This window comes from Pollicipes pollicipes, unplaced genomic scaffold, assembly GCF_011947565.3.
Source record: "Pollicipes pollicipes isolate AB1234 unplaced genomic scaffold, Ppol_2.1 Scaffold_4002;HRSCAF=4701_pilon_pilon_pilon, whole genome shotgun sequence".
In the NCBI taxonomy this organism is placed as follows: domain Eukaryota; kingdom Metazoa; phylum Arthropoda; class Thecostraca; order Pollicipedomorpha; family Pollicipedidae; genus Pollicipes; species Pollicipes pollicipes.
The window spans coordinates 27146111-27164879 of record NW_023596420.1 but is presented as its reverse complement, the minus strand read 5'-3'; the positions used below and the strand labels follow the sequence as shown (position 1 = coordinate 27164879).

Below are 18769 nucleotides of genomic sequence, written 5' to 3'. Positions count from 1 at the left end.
GGCGCCAATTTCGGCCGGAATGGCGCGCGTCAGCTGGCCAATAGGTGAAAGAACATATGACGTCACACTCAGCTACGAGTGCCACGCACCGCGGCATAGGAGTCCAGAAATTGGGTCATTAAACCGCGCGAAGTAGAGACCGAATCATTCGCGGATAGCCTGAGACTGTGATTAGCATGGGAAGATTGATCTATGACGAGCCGCTAATTCATAGTTTAAATAGAAGCGACAATTTGCCAATCGAAGCATGCCATCGTGTTCACACCCCACGTTCCTGTTACATCGAGATGAACAACCATATGATGATATTAAGTAGCTTCCCGGACAGCAGTTTGCTTGCATCAACTGAAGCGCCACTGTAAAGCCTCCGAGGCTTTCGACGTGTGCCCAGGACAAGGACCGCGGCCGCCTCGAAGCTGTGTCGTCTACAGGCGCCTGCTCCTCAGCCTGGCGCTTCTGGCTGGCTATACACAGCGTGACGCAGCCATCTGTCGTCTGTGTCGAACCCTTTGTCATGTATCCTGATGGATCAGCTTCGACGTTGGGTCCCATCGCGTCGGATTTCAAAGGTCCCGCTACATCACAGACCAATGCCACTGCTCCAGACTGATCAAAATCAGACTGTTGGCTGACTTGCAGCCGTGGCCTGGCTCTCAGATGTAGTCTGTTTATGTAGTTCTCTCATCTCAGAGACATGGTTACACCATGGACGTATCCAAAGGGGAGGGCCAAGGGAGAAGTGGACACTCCCAGAGCTAGTACATTTACACTAGCTACCGAACGACTTCGTAGAAATTGGGTACAATTCACAAAATTTTGGAAAAAACAATGACATTTCTCCCCCACCCACTGCGAAGCTTGTCTAAATGTCTGAGTTACAATACATACGTCTGGTTTCATGGATCAGACTAGATACACATGACTTTGACAATACTTCGGAAACCGAGATAAAATGTTCGACGCCGCAAACAAATGGGCTCAGGCAATCAGTAAACGTGGCTGGTCTCTCACAATTTTAGGGCGTTGTGCAATCGGCGGGGAACGTCTTTGCTGCTGCATGTGGCGAGCCTTATTTCCTAATGTTTAGGTGGTGGAGGCGGGCACCGAGGCCTATTATCTAGCCAATAAACTCATATTGAACGATACGCTTTGCTGTCAAACAATTTATATTGACTGGCTGTTTCATCCTGGGTTTCGTCGCAAACCGAAAGAGAGATATGCCAAAACCAACTTTAATCTGAGAGCTGACACCGCGTGAAGCCGCGAAGGAAGCAGTTGACATCACGTAAATTTGATCGGAATTTAGTGTTCTTCAAAACAACGAAAACCGCGGCAGGTCCTGCTGTGTACATACATTTTTCAAACTCGAACATTACCCTGTTGCCAGCAGGAGAAGGGGTTTCACGCCTTAAGTACGTCAGTGTCTATGCAGTGCCGTCACCCAAGCTCTTGGTTTCCAGACGGCGTATCCACGGTCAGGCCGGCCCGTTGACCCTTACGCGCCGCCTGCTGCACTCTGCTCGCCCTAGTCTGCGGTGTCTCAGCCCAGCACCCGGCTGTACCGGACAGCCATCAGGTGAGACAGGGCGCCGGGCGGGAGACAGGGCGCCGGGCTGGGACACAGGACGCTGGGCTGGACACAGGACGACAGGACACTGGGCTGGAGACAGGACGCTGGGCTGGACACAGGGGTCGACTCAGAGCGCGACCTGGCCGTCGACACAGCGCTGGCTGTGCAGCGACAAGGGCCTGGCCACGGCGCGTGGAAAGCGTTTTTGTCGCAGCATCGGCGGGCCGGCAAGTGAACTGGCACATCATATTTCGTTCCCCACGAAGCGCACAGCTTCACCGTGCTGCGTAAATTAAGTAATGTTACGTAGCTGTATGCTATGCAATATACCACAAATGTACCATACACCCCAGGCATTACTTCACGTCACCGAACTCGTACCGCACTCGACTGGCACCGCGCGTACCTGCAGCTGCGTTCTTGTCGAGCCTTTCCTCGATACACTTGGCTCGGTAGGACAAAATCAGCCAGGCAACCCGCTCGGAAGCGGCCGTATACAGGCATCTGCCGGTGGCGGTCGTATACAAGCATTCCGCTCGGAAGCGGCCGTGTACAGGCAACTACCGGTGGCGGCCGTATGCCGGCATCTCTGCCGATGGCGGCGCCCGGTGACCCTGTCCGTGTTCTCCCCAGGGAGCTGCGGTGACCTCTGTGACGTCACGGCCCGCCAGCGAGGGCTCCCACGACGGGACGAGGCAGGCGGAAGGCGAGCCTCGGCGCCGACGACTTATCGCCAGGTCAGTCCGCTGCGGATGGGACGCCCCCCCCCCCCGCGACACACACACTCTACAGTCGGACGACGCGCTGCCCGCGCCCACACACTCAACTACGATCAGATGAGGCGCTGCCTTCCCCCCCACCCCCCTCAAACACACACACCCAACTGCGGTCTGACGAGACGCTGCCCACGCCCACACATTCAATTACGGTCGGACGAGGCGCTGACCACCGTCTACACACTCAACTGCGGTCTGACGAGGCGCTGCCCACGCCCGCACATTCAGCTACGGTCAGGGCACCAACAGCCCCGGAAATCAGCCGGCACGGCAGGATTCCAGCACGGTTCGTTGCTACACTGACACCGACCAGGGCTTCTGAACACTTAAGGCCACACGTCGTCCAGTTTCGACACCGATATCTGCTGATCGATCACGCCCTTTTCCGTCTCTGTGGCCCCGTTAAATCTGGGAAAGGCGGTGCAACAGCCCAGCTTCATGGTGACGTGAGCAGGCGTGCCAGCCTGCTCTGCGCGAGTACCGGGCGCAGTTCCACGGCCGCCACGCCTGGCCCACTGGCAGCGCGCGCCCGGCTTTCATGGCGCTGTTCACTCGACATGGTATCCAGTACCAGTGACCGCCATGCGCAGTCTGTCAATGGCCCATCGCCTGCGGATTGCGAATAATGGGGGCAACGAGAGTGTAACTAGAAACACGCGGTAGCCAAATTATTCGGGACACAACAGCTGGATGATTGATGAAAAAGAAAGCTTGTTCTCGGATGACAGAAGGTAAACCGAACGTAGAATACTTCTAAAGCGGGCGCCGGAACATAGAATACTTTTAATGCGGGCGCCGGAACTGTCAGAAGTACCAGCGGCGGCCGTCGCAGCTGTCGGAAGTACCAGCGGCGGCCACCGAAGCTGTCGGAAGCACCAGCGGCGGCCACCGAAGCTGTCGGAAGTAACGGCGGCCGCCTGAATCGACACGAGTGGTGTCGGCAGACACACCATTCCTGGCGCAGCGGCCGTTCCTTGGCCACAGATCCACCATTGTGTGCCGCCGCAGTCCTGATTGGTGGCTTCCGTATCGCTTACTGGCCGGCCGGCCAACATCGCGCCAGCCGGCCGACGCAGCCCTGCGAGAGGGCCGGGGACAGCGTCTGGTTCCGATCGACACAGCTCGGCGGGAGGACCAGAGGACAGTGGCTGGTTCCGATCGACACAGCTCGGCGGGAGGACCAGAGGACAGTGGCTGGTTCCGATCGACACAGCTCGGCGAGAGGACCAGAGGACAGTGGCTGGTTCCGATCGACACAGCTCGGCGGGAGGACCAGAGGACAGTGACTGGTTCCGATCGACACAGCTCGGCGGGAGGACCAGAGGACAGTGACTGGTTCCGATCGACACAGCTCGGCGAGAGGACCAGAGGACAGCGGCTGGTTCCGATCGACACAGCTCGGCGGGAGGACCAGAGGACAGTGACTGGTTCCGATCGACACGGCCCTGCGAGGAGGACCAGAGGACAGCGGCTGGTTCCGATCGACACAGCTCGGCGAGAGGACCAGAGGACAGTGACTGGTTCCGATCGACACGGCCCTGCGAGAGGACCAGAGGACAGCGGCTGGTCCCGATCGACACAGCTCGGCGGGGAGGACCAGAAGACAGTGACTGGTTCCGATCGACACAGCTCGGCGGGAGGACCAGAGGACAGTGGCTGGTTCCGATCGACACAGCTCGGCGAGAGGAGCAGAGGACAGCGGCTGGTTCCGGCCGACATAGCACGGCCGCCGCACCTGCGTCCGCGCACCAGCACCAGCGCACGGCCGCCGCCGAGCCGGGCCGGCGTCTGACCAGGGTGTGATAACAGACGCGGTGTGATAACAGACCGGTTCCGGGGAAAGCAGCAACTTCCACATCGTCCCACGCCGACTTTCACGTACTGAATTTGTCAGCATTATGAACGGCATGCGACGCCGACCGCATCCTAATTAGCCGAGGTTAACTGGTCTGAGAACAAGCATGGGGCATGGACAAGCTTTTTGTGATCGTCTATTCAGTACTAACGAAGATCAGGATCAAGTATTTCCTGAAGTGATTATGGTACTTCGCAAGGCTTTCATCATCAACCCATCAAGCAAACTTCGGGGCGACCAGATGACACACCGCACAGTTCTGCGCATCCGAGGTTCAGCTACGGTCTACCACCGCAAACGCGTCGGAATCTCGGAGCGGACAAGAACAATCGCTGGCGATTAGTCCCTTAGAAATCGGGATCTAAGCAGGTGGCCGCGCACCATGCCGTTTCTCTTCGTTATGGCGCCCCACCACGCGTAATCTCTGACCAGCCTGTGAGCGGTCCTAGAATGCGTAGTTTCGCCGGCAATCACAGTGTGTCTGGGTCACCTTGCATGAATGGAGAAAACGAAATGAAATGAGAGAAAATGAAAGATCAGTATTAAAGGTGAAACCAGGATTGGTCGCGGCCCATGAGTTAGCGTGGGACCTCCCGTGTAAGCCAGGGTCCCACGGCTCCTAAAGGGGTCCTGTATTGGCAAGACGCCCCGAGTGGGCCAGGGGCAGTGCTCGAGGGGGCCCGAAGGGCCCCTCGGGACCGACGATCAAGGGCTCGACTGGAAGGCGGGAGAATCCGCAGGTCTGGCGAAGGTCCCATTAAGGATCCCGACCCGTAAGGTCATGACCTCAAATGTCAGTCTGGGGCCTCTGCGTCAATTGAGGACAATGGGACAACGGGGACCTCTTTTTTCGGCCATAGGCCATCCACACCGAACAGTTCGCTCCGCGTCGGCCTGAGCCCTGGGGGCCCACTTTCCAAGCAGGAACAAGGCCGAGGCCCGATATTTACATTGTTTGGGGTGCCTGGAACAATGAGGGTCCCGAGCCGGCCAGAAGACTCGGATCCTCATTCTTAAAAAAAAAATGTTCGCGGCCGTGTCCGAGAGCGGCTCGAGCCCGGCGCGAGGACCGACCACACTGACCGGAGCCTGACCCCGCCATCGCCGCCGGCCGTGCCCGAGAACGGCCCGAGCCCGGCGTGGGGACCGACCTAACTGATCTGAGCCTAACTCCGCCATCGCCGCCGGCCGTGCCCGAGAGCGGCCCGAGCCCGGCGTGGGGACCGGCCCCACTGGCCAGCGCCTGGCCCCGCCATCGCCGCCGGCACGACTGCGGTCAGCCGGTCCGGCCGCGGCGGCGTCCCGGCCGGCCCGCCGCCACCGCTACTGGCCGGTGTCGCGGCGACGCGTCGGCGGCCGCAGCCTCTGGTCGAACCGCGCCACAGCCTCTGGTCGGACCGCAACGGTCAGCCACAAAACGGGCGCCGCTCACGGCACTACATCTCTGTATGTGGCCGGGGCGCTCAGCATACCGAGTAGTACTTCTATCACTCCGTATTTCCGCGACTGCGCGCACTTTCATTGTGTAACGCCAGGGCGGGATTCGGAGCGGCTTCCAGTCGGCAAAAGCAAAGGTTAAAACAAACGAGCAACATAAACTGTGAGCAAGTTAATCGTGAAGTCCGCACTGAAGTCACGCGAACTCTTAGGTGCACGCTATTTAAAACAACGCGTATCCGCGCCAGACTGTCCGAAGCATCTGAAACGCACAGCAGAGCTGCATACAGTCGGTGTACGCCAGTGAGAACCACCAAAGCTTAGCACCGCTGACCATGTACTCGGCTCCTGGCGTGACTTCCCGCAGCCCCGCTGTTTGAGCGCCAGGTGGTTCGGCTCGCCTGCTTCACGCTTGGGTTGGTGTACAGTTATTGCAAAACGGACGCGCACGACGCCGTGCGACCGGCGACCGACGAGAAGAACGTCGGCCGGCGAACACCGCTGGAACCACGGATTCCACATCGGTGGTTGCCGTCGTCGTGGTCAATGTTATGCAAAAACCAAAACGCGTACGTTACAAACGTGTGGCCCTGGTATCCCGTGTGAAACAGACGGGCAATGCACTCATTTAAAACCCAAGTTAAGCAGCTTTACAAGCTGCACACCTCTGTGCAGCATGCTGTACTCACAACAAGCATGTATATGGTAATATATATATAAGTGCAGAAACAAATTTGAGCCCAGAGCTCATCAGTCACTATCGGGCGGGTTGCAGAGCCCTGCGGCATGCAGTGCACATACGGCTCGATTCCGAAAACGTAGGCCAGACCGCGTGATGTTGACTTTACGGAGCTCAATCCCATACCACGACGTGAACATTCCGTAGCACTTCTTTGCACACACGCCCAACCACCAGCAGTACCCCGCGCCTGACGTGCAATGGCTGTGTTCTGACGTTCGTACCCGACTGTGTCGGCAGCTTGCGCGCGCCGCCGCCGCCGCCGGTCTGGTCGCTGGAGCCGACGACGGTGCAGAGCGCGCCGCCGCCGCCGCCGGTCTGGTCGCTGGAGCCGACGACGGTGCAGAGCGCGCCGCCGCCACCTGGGCCGCCGGCAGCGGCCTCCCCCGCCTGGGTGCGGCCCGTGCCGCTGCTCAGCCGGCTCGCTGACCCGCACTCGGGCCGGCTGCCGACGCTGCGGTTCGCCGGTCGGCCGTCCTGGAGCGGCAGCCGGCCACCGCCGGTCATCCCCAGCGTGCACGACCTGCCGCTGGAGCCGACCGAGTACAGCCCGTACCTGGCGGCGCCGCCGGGCCAGGCCGCGCCGCCGCCGCCGCCGCCGCTCGACTACCTGCACCTGGCGCTGGCGGCGGCGCCCGCCGCTGCCGGAGCGGAGAATCGCGCCGACCCGGCTCCGGCCGGAGCGCGGGTCACGCCACCGACCCCGGCCGCCGAGCCCAGCGGCGCGCCAGCCGCCGGAGACGGAGCCGGCGCTCACGAGCCCAATGGTGCACCAGCCGCCGGAGACGGAGCCGTCACCTACGAGCCCGCCAGAGACGAAGCCGACGCTCACGAGCCCAATGGCGCACCAGCCGCCAGAGACAGAGCCGACGCCCACGAGCCCGCCAGAGACGAAGCCGACGCTCACGAGCCCAATGGCGCACCAGCCGCCGGAGACGGAACCGACACCTACGAGCCCACCAGAGACGAAGACGACGCCCACGAGTCCAATGGCGCACCAGCCGCCGGAGACGGAGCCGACGCCCACGAGCCCGCCAGAGACGAAGACGACGCCCACGAGCCGACTCCCGCCGGCGCGGCGGTGAGCGCCGCTGTCGGTCCGGAGCGGACGTCACCGCCGCCTGCCGACAGTCCACCCCAACAGACAAGTACGGACGCCGAGCAAGTGACGTCACCGGCGCCCGGCGACGCAACAGCTAACTCGGCCAGTGAATACGAATACTACGAATACGGTGACGACGAGTACTATTACTACGACCAAGACGAGTGGACGGAGCAGCCCGTCACAACGCCGAATGACGACGCGTTGGAGAAAGCAGCAACAGACAAATCCGTCGAGAGTGGCGGCAAGACGAGCAGGCAAGAGGAGGGCACAGCGACGCAGCTTTCTAACATTGACAATGCAACAACAGAATCGGAACCTCAAAGAGACACACCAGCACCAAAATCTGGCACCGTCAGCCAAGAGGCTGCGGACGTCAATATCCCAACAATGGCCTCTCCTTCGCCCACTTCAAACGGCATGGCAAAGGAAGGCGATCTTGAAGCTCGACCTACGAGAGGTGAGGCGAACAAGAGGGCCGATATAACTGCATCCACAACAAACATCCCACTTTTCTTGTTTCCAAACTTCCCCGAGTTCAGCCGGGACAAAGTCCACGACCAGACCCTGAGCTCGCAGCGATCTGCTGCTGATCATGTCCAGAGACCACCGAGCTCTGCGCCAAGTGGCGGGCCCATCGGTCAGTTCGCCACAGAATCCACCGGCGAAGGGCCACAGCAAACCCCAACAGCGCGGCCTCCGGCGCCCAACACCAGCCCGGACACCGCTCCCATCACGCGCAAGCCCATCCCCAGTATGGAGACACGGCCCAGCTTTTCCAAAAACTACCGGTTTGGCAAGGACTCGCACAACGCCATCACTGAGACGCCCACCGGCCGACCAGGCACAGGCAGACCGCCACAGGAGGCTGACAGCTGGGCGGCGGCTGTGCGGCCGGGCGGGCCAGCCTCCGTGCGAGCGGCGGCCAGCGGCTCCAGCCGCCAACAGGAGCCGCCGCTCAGCCTGGACCAGATACGGACCGCCATCGAGCCGTTCAGTCTGGCCGAGATGCTGGTGCAGTCGGGCAAAAGCCTGTCGCAGTTTCTCCGCGGCCGGCCGCGGCTGGCCGATGTAGAGGCTATCATCGAGCGGCTGCGTGCGCGCCGCCAGGGCCGCCCGCTGGCGCCGGCCGTCGCCGCCGCTTCTGACAACGACGCTGCGGGAACGGGCACCACCACCAAGACGGCCTCGGAGGATACCACCGAGAAGGCCCGGAAGGGCGCCGCCGGGACGGTCCCGGAGGGCGCCGCCGAGAAGACCTCGGAGGGCGCCGCCGGGACGGCCCGGGAGGGCGCCGCCGAGAAGACCTCGGAGGGCGCCGCCGAGACGGCCCGGGAGGGCGCCGCCGAGATGACCTCGGAGGGCGCCGCCGGGACGGCCCGGGAGGGCGCCGCCGGGACAGCCCCGGTGAGCGCTAGCGGACAGGTCCGGCCACCGATGCCGGAGCCCCAGCCAGCTGACATCGCCGCCATCCTGCGGGCGATGAACGCGCGCCCGCCGACCCGGCCGACCCACGCGCCGGCCGGCCTGGCAGACAGGCGAGCGGCGGCTGCCCCACGGCCTACATGCTCCAGGCCAGCCCGTCACAACGCCACCGAGACTGGGCACGCGCCCACCCGCCTCCCGTGCGCCGACGTCAAGTGCCAAACCACGGCGCAGAACCTGGAGTCTGGCTGAGATCCTGGCCGAAAAGAACATTTCGCTGCCGGCGTTCCTGCAGCAGGGTGGCAATATCAAGCAGCTGCTGCTTGAGTACAACGGGGTAGAGGCAGATTCAGAGCCTCAGGAGGAGAAGGAAGATGAATATGACGAGGAAGAGGAGCCGGGCAACAGCTCGCCGGACGCCGAACACCAGAGGCCGACAGCAGACACTGGCGAGGGCAGTGAACAGGACAAAGATCAGGTGTACAGCCTGGCCGACATTCTAGAGATACGGAAAACGACACTCAAGGAGTTCATATCCGGCGGCGGTAACGTGCGCCAGATCCTGGAGGAGTACAACGGCGTCGACTGGCGCCGGCAGAAGACGACGACAGCGCCACCTGCCACGGCCACGACGAGCGCGGTGGCGGCGGAGGCGCCACGGACGCACCGCCCGAGACGAGCAGCCGCGGCCCGGGCCGAGTGCTGCCGACGCGGCCTGGCCCGCCGCCGCCGCCCCCCAGCCTGCGGTCGCTGTTCGGCGAGGGCGGCAACTACGGAGCGCCCTCGGGCGGGCTCGGCCTGCGGCTTGACGGCGCCGACCCGCCCGTCTACGGTCGGCCCCTGGTGCGCACGCGCGTGGGCGGCGGCCGCCCGCCGCCGCGCCGGCCGGCCGTGCGTTACGACACCAGCAGCGGCGGCGGGGAGCCATACCGGTACGAGGGTGAGCGGTTCGACACGCCGCCCCGCCCCGCTGCCGCCCGACGACCTGTTCGAGCGCGTCAACCAGGAGACGGAGCCGGCCTGGCAGGAGCCGGGCGGCGCCGACGACACGGCCACCGGCGAGCCGACGGCCCAAGGCGGCGCAGTCCGCGACGCCGTCATCACCAGTGGCGTGGTCGGTGGCTGCGCGCTCGGCTTCTTCGTCGGCCTGCTTCTCTTCTGCAGGTGGCGGCAGAGGCGCGAGACGAAGGCACTGAGGCCGGGCCTGGCAGTCAGCAGCGACGGCAGCTCCAGTCCACTCGACACCGTCAACATCGACCTCACCAACTACGCCAAGGCGTACAAGCGGAAGTCGGCCGGCTTCTGGGGCTCGCTGCGCAAGTCGTTCAATCAGCGGTACGCGGCCCGCCTACTCGGAGAGCCCGTACGGCGGAGTCAGTGGCAGCACGTGAGGGCAGCGAAAGGCAGCCCAGTGGCCACAGACCCGTGCTGGCCACACTCAACGGGGAGGCCGGCTGCTGAAGGACGGGATCTTAGGCCAGCGTCAGGCGTGCGCCAACATATCCCGACGGAACGTGTGACACTCCCACATCACCACGTCAGACAGACTCCATATGCTGACACGCCGACGGTACGCAGCCAGTGGAGCAGCCCGCTCAGCCGCCCCGTACCGGAGGAGCTCTCGGGACGCGGCCTCCCGGCGCAGCGTACCACATGTGCCGCCCGCTGACCCAGTGATCGTGTGCAATCAAACCGGCGGGTGGGCCGGCCGGAGGCCCGCAGCGCGGCGGGGTGAGGAGGCGCGCGACGCCCACCTCTCGTGCCGCCTGCTGTCGTTGACCGGCGTTTGTACGGGCGCCAGCGTTGTCCGTACAACGTTTTGCAGCGTGAGCCCAGAGCGAGGGCCGAAGCGCTGCGTACAACATGTACTTGTTGAAGATGAGTTTTTTTTGTTAGTGATTATTGCATATCGTGAGGATTGATTGTGAGCTCATTTTTATCATTTTATGCTTGCCTGTGACAGGACTGATTTATGCCCGATGTCATGTTAACTGCGATATACAAAGCTATCAGGTGATGAGATGGTGTTTTTAAGAAAGCAATCGTAGCGTCGCAAGGCAGCTGATTTTTGTTTCAAGTGACTAGCGCAAGAATCTGTGTTCTTTAGCGAAACTGGCAACGAAAACTTGACATACTCAAGAGCATTCCACGTCTCCTCTTCGTCCCGTTCCATCCATCGGGCTCCAGACAAGACCGAGAGTCGGACACCTGGCGACCGGGGCGTGGTGGGCTGTGGCCTGTGAGAGCAGCGGCCTGACAGTGGCGCTGACTGACCTCACCAATCTCGCCGCCGCTGGTCACGCCCCACTCCACCCAGACCTCACCAATCTCGCCGTCCACTGGTCACGCTCACTCCACCCAGACCTCACCAATCTCATCGTTACTGGTCACGCTCACTCCACCTAGACCTCACCAATTTCGCCGTCAAACAGTAAGGCAACCTCCAGACGCAAAGCAATCAAGCCGCACAGCAGAGTGCATGGTTCAATTTTTCCGCTTTCGATCTATCACGCGCGATCCAATTATTGTTGCCACCCGTCCCGCCGTCGACATAACGAAGTCACTTTTGTGCAATGGTGTCCCAGTGGCAGTTTGAATAACGAAGTGGTAGGCTTGTGCAGCTAATTACCCGACACCAGTATCTTAGTACGTCCACGCGACACGGAACTTATACCAGCAGCAGCATTTGAGCATCAGCCACGTGGTCTTCATTTTGTTGCGTTGTTTCTTCCACTCAGGACGTCCTCATCTGCTTTGTTCAACCACATGTGTGGATAAAACAGAAGTTCGTGTTGAAATTTTCAGCAGTGGGCGGATTTGCCATGTAGTGACGCAAAGAAAATATCTGAGTGCACCATGAACGGAAAACAACAGCTTGACAGCCACATCAATTCTAAGAGATCAGCTGCTCTCTGGTAAAAAGCTATCCGTCTACGCTGAGTTCGGGTTGCATTAAATTTGGTTTTGGTTGCACAGCTGTAAGCCTAGCTAAACTGTTTGATGGGATCGGGTCTAGTCACTCATTTGAACAAAAGGCCTGCTAGCATTTCGTGAAAGCGTTGATCACCACGTTCAAGTGATTTATTTATTCGGTTAAGCCATGCACAAGTCTTTGATTGCTTCGTAATCCATGACTTAAGAATACATCGCACGGTGCCTGGATTTAACATACCATGGTATCAAATGTCTGCAGGCATTTCTGCCAGCATCGCTGAGCGAGGAGACCACGCCGTTGGCACCGGGAGCGTCACCACCAACGAAGTGACATTGACTTCAGTCAGATGTCAGAAAAAATGTCAAGTTTACTCAGGTAGCATTTGTAAGCTGTTGAACACTCGCGTGTTACTCTGACGCTTTCCCTCTGCGGTGCTGTTCAAACCGCTCAGGACATCGAATCGATATCATCTGGTCGTGGGTCCTGCCTGTTTCGATGCCTGAAAGGCCGGCAACGTCGGTATAGTACCGCCGCCGGTCCCCTCACATTGGCTTGCACTTATAACATGCACTGCGTGATTATTTTGTTTTTCCAAGATCTCTTGTCTGTGTGAACTGCGGCGCCTTGCGTGTGTGGACGCTATATTCAACGTGGCTGGCGCTTTGTGGCATGTTTACGAGCGCTGTGGTCGACATCAGTACCGCAGAGGCGTGAAATAATGCTGAGGATCGTCACGAAGGCCGAATATCTACCTCACCGAGCCCTAAGCAAACGGTTCAACTCTTGTACGACCCTTGACCTACTGGGTGTTGGGCGTCAGCTTGCGCTCACGTGATCGTGGCTGTCTTTGCAAGACTTTTCATAGCTTAGATATCGCCGCATGCACATTCAACCAATATCTTGACAACCACATGAACATCTACCTTCCGCTCTAGGATTATTTTCCCTCTCCGCGATGCAAGGTCGGATAACGAAGTTGCTGCACAGCTCCTGGCATGGAACATTCGACACTCATCACACGCGCCAGTTATATTGTACTGCAGCCAGCCAGGGCGCAGAGAGATAAATAAAACGTGTCGCACAATCAGCAGCAAAAATCAGATATGCATAATACGCAATATGTTCAGCCAAGGTATACGAATATATATACATATATATATATATATATATATATATATATATATATATATATATATATATATATATATATATCGCCCAATAGCTTATGCAAAAGTTGTCGTGCCATGGTCAGGTTCAAAAAGACCTTGCCCAAAATTTGCCACTACATTCCAACATTTTGTCACATATGACGCTCTCGAGATTCCTTGGCTTACAATCAAGGTGAGATTTAAGCCATGGAGTGTCGTAAGTATGACAATATATCTATGCAAGCCATTGCTTATGAACGTGCGTCAGGTCACACCCCTTAGGCCATTATATACTCGCTATATCATATCCGCGACAAGAAGCTAATATTGTTGGTTTTTTGGATTAGAGCCCTGTCGACCAGAAATGATCATTTCAGGCTATGGGATGAAGGAAAATGGTTAACGGTGGAGCAGACTCGCACGCGCCTGGGGGGCCAACCCCCCGGGCTTTAACCCGCGCATGCGCGCTGGGTACCCGGTCCGGGTCCCCCTTCCCGCGGGGCTCTCGGCCCACTCGCGGCTGACGCACGCAGCCTGTCCCGGACAAGCTGGGTGCCGCGGGGATACAGGATAAAGCAAAATAGAGGATAAGAGGGACGGATCTCCAAAGAAGCTAACAAAAAGACACCAGGGTACAGTTACGTTTAACATTTTTGAACTTCAATCCTCGGCTCCCAGGCCCCCGGATCAACACCCAACAGGAGCATGACATGACCCCATGACGCCATTAAGTAATTTTGTGGGTAATGGCTAGTGTGTTCTTCCTAGATGACCCCAGCCATGTACTTCATGCACGTAAAATTTTGATATGTATAATGCGAGGTCAAGCTACAAGATTTTAGCTCCCGTATGACGTAAATCACGTAACGAGCGTTACAACGCTTAATCACATGTGATCGAACCAGCATTGATCACCAATGGCTTGCATCATATAAATATCAGGCATCGAATTCTTAAGTCTTCTTGACTCTCACCTTGAGAGCGCTATCTGTTTGACAACATGTCGGAATATAATAACCAATTTTTGTCAAGTTCTTTTCATGCTTGATCATGACGCAACAAGCTTGGTATGATATCTGGAAGATCATCAAAGAATAACGAACGAATATATATATATATACATATATATATATATATATATATATATATATATATATATATATACCATATATATATATATATATATATATATATCGAATTCTGAATAAACTCCGCTAGAAAAGGGTGGCAGGGAATGAGTACGGACGACAAATGTAGACGCTACACATACGGTTGTCTCGTCAGTGTCCATGCATTAACGTTTTTTCTGCGCCAGGTAATGCGAAAAAGACAACACATAACTTGACTGACCTGTACCGCTCGTAGGTGAAGTTGTCCCGCAGCGCCAGCGTCCGAGCTTCGGGGCAGTGCTGAAACAGGCCGCACGTGCTCGGCGCATGCGAAGACGTCGGCAAGCTACGACCGGTGACGCCGACAGTCCACTCGCCGAAGGTCGGTCCCAACCACGACATCCCAAGCACAACTCACACCGGCCGGTTAAGAGCCAACCGGCTATCAGTCAAGTCGCCACATCCCCAGCAAATAAACATGTGACATCCTTAGCAGGCACCGGCAACACAACTCGGAGAAGACGGTGCGGTTCTGAGGTAGACCATCTTCACCCATGCCAAAAGGAGCGCCGAGCGGCCTCCACCAATCCTCCCGACTGTGCTGGGTTCCCCGACGAACGCCGACGGCGTGCGATATCGGGCACGGCCACCAGCCGAGCTTCTCGCGTAGGGCCGAACCCGAAGCCAACACAATGACATAAAGCCAAAGTCGTGGCAGAAGCCTGGTGGCCTCGAATTTCGGAACGGTGAAGCCGAATCCGAAACAAGTGGTCTCGTTGTCTTGGAAACATAGAGCCACTTTCGATGCAAGCGGATGCGAACTATGTACACAAAAATCCGAAGCGGCGTCAATGGTTTCGAGGTTAGATGTCATCCCAAGCCCAACCCATCTGTTTTTGTAAATTCATTTTTAATTAAGATTTGATCCGAACCCTTTGAATCGATGGATTTGTAGGATCAGGGCTCACGCTAAGCAGGTGCTTGTTGTGTGAGCCATGACCCCTACCACCCGATCGCGCAATTCCACGTCAGCGACAGAATTTGGTGGCGACAGCTTAACGTGCCGTCACTGCCCGGTACCGATCCGTCCTGCCCTCTAACGTCGACTGGCCTCTAGAGCGACCGCTGCCACCGGGCGCAGCCCCTACCCGTCGAGGGCAAATAGCGACTCGAACTGAAGCGACTCGAACCCACCCCGCCACGGGTGGGTGGATTGGAAGGCAGGCGCTCTAACCAACTGAGCTACCGGGACGGACAAACGGGACGGGACGGACTGTTCAAAATAACGGGGCTGAAGCCGAGGCCGAATCTGGTGCGCAGAATTGCGTTGCGAAGCCAAAGTCTTTTTTCACATTTGCTAAATTGAATGACATCGCGAAACACTGTTCCCGGAATTCTGCGAAGTAATTCAGAGAACACATTAGCACCCCGGATGGAAGATTTTTCGCGCTATCGTCTTCATCTTGTGTGTTTGTATGTATGCACAATGCAGACAGTTTTTTCGGACAGTTAGCTTTTCGACGTCGTTAGGTATAAATTGGTCCTGAAAATGCTGGCTGTTGGCTTTCAGCCATGTATGCGTCGCAGCCCTGAAAATTTGGGTGGTGTATTGCGATGACTTAATTGTCATACATACGCATGACAGCCGATCGGTAATATCGGCCTAATACCCCTCAATAATTGCACTGCTTACCAGTGAGGTAAATGGATGCATTGTTTCTGAAGTAGATAATACAAATGGCGCACATTTTGCTGGAATATGCGCGGCACGGTCAAGGTCAGGGCCAAGGTCAGCCCAGCCCAGCAACTTCTAACACGTGTCAAAGCGTCGGGCCACGCTGATTTGTACGGACAGAGCCCCATTCGGTCATCAGTCTTATGCATGTCCTCGTCTCCTTTCAGTTATCGACACGTCTGCTGAGGTCAAGCGAGTTTGGTTGCATGTCTTTTACGAATGAACACCGTGGCAGTGTACTCGAATTTTTTGCACAGGCTCTCGTCCATACGTGTCTGACCATGCCATTCTACATAAAAGTTTTTTTTTGCGTCTCGGGCCACCTTTGATGAACGTTGGAATGATACTTATTTCCGTTGATCACAAGAACCTGAATTACCAGCATGTTTTTTCTGTCAAATACATTCTATTCCAAGCTTTTCAAAGAAAGCAGCTTCGCATCGCCTTTAAAATGGGAGGTCATTCCTCGGCGGCAAAACATTGTTGGAATTACGACATATCCGGTACATTTTTTGTTTCAGTCTAAACATCAGAGACGCAAATTCAAGTGTCTACAATCAGAGAAATTAGTTGTTTTGGGGGGGCGGGGGCGGGTTGCCTCAACCTTATCGAGTTCAGCCCCCCGACCGATTTCAGACACCGACATCCCTGCTCATCCCCTGCTGGTGTATTGAAGGGCGATTTTGTCCACACAATGCCGAAACGCCCCGAGCCCAGGCCATTGTCGCATTCATCGGACCAGCCACGAGACGGTAGACATGGGACCTGTCGGTCGTCATTTACATGATGCCAAAACCAGGCTAATGGAGCCAGACATCCCCGGCAACCAATGCAAATGAATTCGATCCACGTGTTGGTAACTGCCATGCATAGAATTCAGCAAGCTGCCTTTCACTATGGATCATTATCGTGCAAGGCCACAATATGATTACTCGAAAATTGACTGACTGTGAACTAGGCCAGGCTTGTCCAGTTCAATACACGAATTTCACGTGGTTCCTATTACTTACATTTGTGGAAATTGCCGCTAGCGCATTACAAAACGCCTATATTTTTGGTGGAATGCACAACAGTAGACCGCCTGTGTAGTTGGCCCAGTCTCTCTCTCTCTCTCCGTTTAGATCAGTTTCCTGCATTCGAGATCGGTTTCAGACAATATGACATTGGCCACTCTGTGGTTAACAACTCTCTGGTCAACAGACGACGTACTTATTTGCCGGGACACTTGATATTCGTTACGAAGTTGTGACTGGTACATAAGCTTGTGGCAGGGGAAGTATCTGACAAAACAGCTTGCAAAAGCCTAACAATTCATGCGTCACAACTCCTAGATTACTGCTCTCCATGTTGGCTGGGGACTGCATGATAATGAGACCATTGCTTGTTAAGACTAACTTCTAGAGATTCACCTGCAAATGGAGGAGACGGGCTGAGTCTCTCAAATCTTTTTCAAGTCCGTGTAAATTCATATGGGGTACCTTATTGGTACACACCGCGCTCCTAGAACACCAGCGACCGAAACCGACTGGGTACCGCACAAACAAAACTTTAACGGGTGGTTCATTCAGTTAGTTGGAGATGACTATACCTAATTAACCCCACTGCCGTTTCTGCGATTGCCGGGACATTTTTTAACAGTGGAGCGCGGGGGTTAAGCGCGTTAAGGATATGACCTCAGGTCATGCACTGGCTTCGTCCTGACCCGGAGCTGCAGCGTCCATCATTCATTCGCGGCACCAACCCTCCCATACACTGCACACTCGCCACCACCTGAACACAAACATAGATCGTTTTACATGCAGAGCAGGGGCGAAATTGGAAGAAACGCAATTATGTACTATTACAGAGATACTCTGCCAAAGCGGAATCAATACTTACATGCAAGAATCCATGGTAGTAGGCGTACTGTCGGGCGATGTTTCGACACTGCTTCACAGCCTCCTCTGTATAAACCAACATGACGTCACATATTCGACAGATGGTGAAACCACCTGCCAAACACTCGAACTTCGCAGGAACGGAATGCCTTCCGTGACAATGAAACCCATGAACGAATGACATTAGTATTTCAGCTCATGGTGTGCAACACCGACACGATCGTCCGTCATCGAACTATCGAGGCCATGTGGCCGGCTCTGGCTGGCGTGTGGGCAGTCCTGCTGCCTCCTCTTGCTCCCCCCCCCCCCCCAGCTCGTCTATACCAATGACCGAAACGGGCGGGCTTCCCTCTCCCTCCCCCCCCCTACCCCCTCACCCACCCTCCCGTCAAGCCGTCCCGATAGTGTGCTCGAAGCTTGCTGACCATCCTCGCCTCTACCTGCCCAGCTCATCTACGTCACTGACCGGGAAAGGGCGGGCTTCCCCTCCAAGCCCTCCCCTACCCGCCAGACCGTCCCGATAGTGATCGAAGCTTGCTAACCTCATCGCCTGTCCATCCTGACCAGCTCGTGCGCGTCACTGACCGAAGCAGGGCGAGCCCTTGAGCAGCTGGATCTCGTCGGGTGTGAAGTAGAGCACGGTGTCGTACGTGTCCGGCAGCGAGGCCACATACGGCGCCCAGCGGCTGTCCTCGGTCAGCGACTGCTCCAGCAGGTGCAGAGTCAGGCCCAGCTGGGGCAGCGCCTGCGTCAGCTTGTCCGTGGCCAGCAGGCCTCCTACGCGCATCGGGAACACCGTGTCACACGACCAAGGCCGGGGTGACAAACAGCCAGGGTAGCCCAGCCACGGTGAAGGTACAGACAGGAGAACAACAGGCAGCCAGGGCAGCCCAGCCTCGGTGAAGGTACAGACGGGAAACGACAGGCAGCCAGGGCAGCTCAGCCTGGTGAGGGTACAGACGGGAGAACGACAGCAGCCAGGGCAGCCCAGCCCGGTGAAGGTACAGACGGGAGAACGACAGGCAGCCAGGGCAGCCCAGCCACGGTGAAGGTACAGACGG

At 57.3% G+C, this 18769-nt stretch overlaps 1 pseudogene; it reads right to left on the bottom strand.

Annotated features, from left to right (window-relative positions):
- LOC119094307 (uncharacterized) overlaps positions 1-18769 on the bottom strand; it is a 46909-nt pseudogene that overhangs the window by 17380 nt on the left and 10760 nt on the right.